This window comes from Callorhinchus milii, unplaced genomic scaffold, assembly GCF_018977255.1.
Source record: "Callorhinchus milii isolate IMCB2004 unplaced genomic scaffold, IMCB_Cmil_1.0 Scaffold15, whole genome shotgun sequence".
In the NCBI taxonomy this organism is placed as follows: Eukaryota; Metazoa; Chordata; class Chondrichthyes; order Chimaeriformes; family Callorhinchidae; genus Callorhinchus; species Callorhinchus milii.
This window is the reverse complement of record NW_024704756.1, coordinates 3,701,401-3,707,400: the sequence shown is the minus strand read 5'-3', so window position 1 is coordinate 3,707,400 and position 6,000 is coordinate 3,701,401.

Sequence of the window (6,000 nt, the reverse complement as noted above, 5' to 3'; positions counted from 1 at the left end):
CAATCCTGTGAAAACGCTTTCAGACATCTCAACAACGTGATATATCAAATGCAAGGAATATTATTATTAATTATTATTATTATAATGTTCTACGATTCACACACCAAGTCTGTGTTGGAGCCACCTAATCTCATTCCGCTTTCCTACTCAGTCCATATACATTTCTCTTGAGCGATCGTATTCCCCAATTATTCTTAGGCTTTATTGGGCAGGTATTGGGGATCTCAACTTGGAAGATACAATGACAAAAGTTTTGTTGAATCCACTTTGGGCTTTGTGTAAACTGAAGGGTTATATCCCAATAAGCCAAGCATCAGAGCTTAACTTTATTAAACTTCTGCAAAAGAAACGATTATGGATCCGGAAGAATTATATTGGCATTAATGAAACGCACACCGGTGTAAACGGTGTAATAATTGCTGAGCCACCGACTTGTGCGGTGATTGAAAATGACTGTGCCAAATAATAAAAGCTATTCACTTCTACTTTGCCATGTGTTTTGCTGACACTGGCCCGTTCCTGCAATGATCATTGATTTTGCTCTTCCCCAAATGAAAAGCAACGATAAGATCCAACTTGGAAAGGGTCCAAGACACAGAGGATCCTCTTGTCATTGTGTGTGGGGTATAAAAAAGCAACTTGTTTCTCAGTGCCAGAGGGGAGGCTCTCAAAGCCTGTACTTAACCCAAGCTTTTAACAGGGACAAGGGAGTGGACTGAAATTACGCCATATAAATAAGTCCTCAGTGCCTTGGTCTAAAGCACTCTTTCCTGGTAACCTGTCCTGCTGTTGATGACCCTCTCAGTTAGAGAAGAAATACTTCCTGGTATCTGTCTGAAAATTATTGGTCGTAACTTGTGACGTTTTGCCAAGCAGCTTGTAATCGCTGTGAAGTGCTATGAGATCCTCTGGCATGCTCAGCGAACAACAACAACAACTTGCATCTATACCCTCACGCAGGGTAGTGTCAGGGAGAGCTTGACAGTGGCGGGCACGCGGATAGTCGGAGCCAGTCGAGCGGAGGCAGAGGGTTGTGGGTTGGGGGGGGGGGTAAACAGGTTGGAGAGATAGGGAGGTGTCAGGGCATGAAGGGATTTGAAAATGAGCGTGAGGACCTTGAAATCGATAAAGAAGAACGTCCAAACTCCTCCGCATGAGTGATGTAAACGATGCATCATCAATAACCGCAGGTTACCCAGACCAATGAATCCCAACTGGCCACAGAGGAATCTCGCGAGTTATAAATTTCCTTATTTTATTACTTACTTGGACCAAAACTCTCAGCGATGGTGACTGAGCAACACACAATACAATTAGTGTTATCACTGTTTTCTTTTCTGCCTGACATTTAAATCCAAGATTAATACCGCGCTTGAAATGGCAGATCTGTCTCCTATAGACAAATGCCTGCACACGCAGGCAGTAAATCGCTTTGCTCAATGCCTAATGATGGGTGTCCTTGGGTAGATCAGATTAAATCCAGCGAATTCAGCCCGTTTAGCATGGATGACAAGAAACCCCCAGAAAACAGAACCGTGAGAAGGGAATATAGATGTGATGAGTGCAAACAGTTAACCTTAAACGTAGCTAATTCAAGGACATAAAATTCTTTCCATCGGACTGGGTTTTGGGATAGGGGAGAAATAGTGCTATTTCTGCAGCGAGCTTGTCTAGCGTTAGTTCACCTTTGAGTTACTAAGTGGAACAGTGGTAACTAACACACTGTCCTGGAGCGCAAGCGTTTTCCTGGTGTCCTCCACATCTCGTGGAGTCCTGTGACGTAGTGGTTAGCACGCTCGCCTAGCAAGTGAGAGGACCCGGATCCGATTCCCGTGTGGAATAGGAACCCGGTCGTTAGTCGATTGGTGGATCGCTTTACCAGGAGTAACAATCCCTCCCCCCACAAAAAAAAATTCACTCTACAATATATCCTGTGAAATGCTTTGAGACATCTAAAAGACATAATAAGGCGCTATATCAGACGCAAGCATTATTATCTTCTCCTAACATTAGGTATCTTCCCCACCTCAGTAATAATAATAATCCTTGCATTTGATATAGCGCCTTATCACGTCTTCGAGACAGTCGGATCATAGCAACCATTTTCAGGCAGAAGAAGTCCATTCAACCATTTTGCCAACCCACCCAATTTTCCCAGTGGTTCCTTTAACACATCTCATCAAATAACACTCAACTTTTTTTCCTTTCCAGGAACTTGTCTTGTCCCTTTTTGAAACCCATTATTACCCGGACATCTGATCCCGGGCCTGCAATCCCGTAATTGGCCACCAGAAGGTGCTCAAAAGCAACCCGAGGGCAACCCTTCCTCCTTCTCTGATGAGACAGCAGTTGGAGTCTCCAATGTGGCCCCCTTTACCATTAACACGGGGACAGTGCAATCCCATAGAGAGATGGAGACGGACGGAGGAAATCAGGGAGATAAAGGCAGAAAGAGGCAGTGACTATTCACAAAGCATAATTACTCTCACCACTGCAGACCTTCATAACATAATAATAATAATAACCCTTGCATTTGATATAGTGCCTTATTAAGTCGTTGAGACGTCTCAAAGCGCTTCAACAACAACGACGTGCACTTATATAGCGCCCTCCACGCAGGGTAGCGTCTCAGAGCGCTTCACAGAGCATACCGTAGAATGGAATTGACTGTGTATTTTGTGGGCGAAATTACCTCATTCCCACGTAAGCTCTGCTCTCTGCTGCCAATTCTGGGACAAGCCACAATTAACTGTATTTCTAAAATCATGTGTACAGTTTAGGAGATGACCATTCAACCCACAAGAGCCTAAAATAGCACTAGCTTATGCACAAGAGCTATTGTTCATTCCAAACTCACGCAGTTCAAATGCAGATTGTCATCAATCTTTGTTGAGTTTTATTCTCTGCCAGGCCCCGGATCAGTTGCTGGGCATGTTGAAGTGAGGCAGCTCCCTCGAGTGGAACAATTTCACTTTGTTACAGTCTGTCACATGTAGCACCACTTTCCCTTCATCGTCCCCATCTATTTACTTTGTGCCACTCATCACAGGCTGTCTTCCTTCAGACAATTAATCACATTCGCTTCGAGAGCGTCATTTCTCACAGTGAGCTGCTCAGAACCGAAGCAACACCTCACGGGAATATTTTGCCCGAATTATTGCTCGCCCCCACCCACCACTGACCACCCACCATCCGGGCACCCAGCTTGGTTGCCTAATAAGCTGTTAGTAGATTGGCGGATCACTTTTCCAGGGTAATAAAATAATAATAATTATAATTTAATCACTCAATCCATGACTGTTTGTGGGACACTGCTGTGCGCATTTGGCTGCCGTGTTTCGCCCACAAAATATACATTTAATTCAATCTACAGTATCTTTTGGGAAGTGCTTTGAGAAGCCTCGAAGATGTGATAAGGAGCTGTATCAAACGCAAGGATTCTTCTTATTAATATTATTATTATTGTTGAATGAGCCCTGGCTGACAAAAAATCTGAACGTGTACTGCAATAGATACTGCAATTCTTAAATGTCAACCTGTTAAACGATTTGATCCATTTATAACCTGCAAACTGTCAGGGTTTGAGGACATCCAGTTTACTCACTCTTAATGTCCAGATTCTGAAACAACACCAAAACTCACATTTGTATGGTATCCTTCACACAGAGCAGTGTCTCAGAGCGTTTAGAATCAAAGGATTTCCGGAACTGCAAGGTCAATCGTAGTTTGATGAATATTGGAGGAAATTTATCTAATATTTCCACAGTGACAGCCACCTATTCAGACCTTTTATTGTGTAGAGAGGCTCTTTTCAGGAATATTCATTTGTGAGGTCTCCTTGCGCAAATAATGAGTTACTCGTTTTCCAGAGAATCCCTTGGGATGCACAACTCCTAGTAACTTATCAATGCTGCAATGTGTTTTGATGTTAAAGGCACTGCATCGAATGCAACTTATTCTGAGCTAACGAAACTCAAGACCCACCTGGCTGGAGCTACACATTTCACTTCAGGGATTCTTTTTGTGTTGTTTTCATTATTTTTCTCACAATCACCGTCTGTCTCAGGGAATCGTAACTTGAGAGCGAGGAAATGGACAATATCTGTCTCACTCGCATGCTGGTTGCTCAATGAACAATCTTCATCAAAACCTTCGCCTCATACTTCAGGTGAACCGCGGAGTTTGTCTGCTATCCACATCTTGCTTGGCCTTCCCTGTCCTGTTGTATTTTATAATTCTGCTGCTTTCCCAATTTAATGATGCCCTGTGATTGCTACTGTCATACACAGTGCCGATACCCTGCAAAAATGTCCCTAAAAGGAGCCACTCCAAACACGTCAATAACAATATTAATAATCCTTGAATTTGATACAGTGTTGAGACATCTCAAAGCACTTCACAGGATATATTGTAAAGTGAATTAACTGTATACCTTGTGGGCGATAACTCGTGCGGAGGATCAAAAGTCAACTCAAAGATCAGAAACGTGATAATTGTTTTTTTTTACTATCGGCCTTTGGCGGCTGGGAAATGGAACAGGATTTTCAAGTCAAGTCATTTCAAAAAAGCAGTAATTTGCTCTTTCCATTAGTCCTGCAATTGAGTGTTTCATAGGACACTGAATTAGTCACATAACAAGATGTGTGGACTGGGCTTATGCACCGGGAGTTTCCATTTCAGGAGCTGTGGGAACCCTTGACCTTACATTACCCGTGGTTTCATACACTGACTTGGACATAATAATAATAATAATTCTTTTGTGGGTGAAACGTGGCAGTGAAATGACCACAGCAATGTCCCTTAAATAGTTGGGGATATATTTTGGGGGGGGGGGTGGGGGGAGTTGCACAGAATCAAAGCAACACCTTGTAACAACAAACTATTTTGGCCGAAAACCTGAAGGCATGTTGTTATAGCCTTGTTGCCCAGTCAGCTGTGTAAAGCCCTTGAACAATACTAAGAATAATCCTTGCACTTGATATAGCGCCTTATCAAGTCATTGAGACAACAACAAATTGCATTTATATAGCACCCCTCATGGAGGGTAGTGTCCCAGAGAGGTTGACGGTGGTGGAGCACGAATCCGAGCTGGGGGGACGTGACTGTAGGCACGGTCAAAGAGGAATGTTTTCAGGCATGACCTAAAGTTGGGGAAGTAGGGGGTGAGGCAGAGGGATAGAGGGAGAGTGTTCCAAAGTTTGGGGGCAGAGTGGCTGAAAGCGCAGTCATCGATGGTGGAACGGAGGGCACAGTGGACAACAACAACTTGCACTTGTACAGGACCATCCACACAGGGCAGCGTCTCAGAGCGCTTAACAGTGGCGGAGCCTGACTCGGAGCCGGTGGGGGAGTGAGGTGGCCGTCAGCACGGTCGAAGAGCAAAGTCTTCGGGCAGGATTCGAAAAAGGGGAGAGAGGGGGCAAGGCGGAGGGATTGAGGGCAAGTGTTTCAGAGTTTTGAGGTGTAGTGGTTGAAAGCACGACCTCTGATGGTGGGGCGGAGGGTATGAGGAACGAGCAGGAGGCCAGTGCCAGTGGAGTGGAGGTGCCGGGAGGTGGACTGGGGGAGTGAGGAGGTCGGAGAGGTAGGGAGGTGCCAGAGAGTGACAGGATTTGAAGATGAGTGTGAGGATCTTGAAATCGATCTGTTCGGTGATACAAAGTGCTTCACAGAATATACTGTATTTCTTAATTCTGCTGATTTTCCCATCTTGGTGATGCCCCATGACTGACTCTCAGAACGCTTTGGTGAAACTCAGTGAGAATACCCCACAAAAATATCCCTAAAATGAGCCGCTCTAAACATGTTGATAGCAATATTAATAATCTTTCAAACTTGAAGGTTTCATACGTTGACTTAGTAATCGTTGCAATTGATATCGCGCCTTATCACGTCATTGAGACTTCTCAAAACACTTCACAGAATATACTGCAAAGTGAATTGACTGTATATTTTGTGGGCGAAACTCGGCAGCCAATTTGCACACAGCAGTTTTGTGGG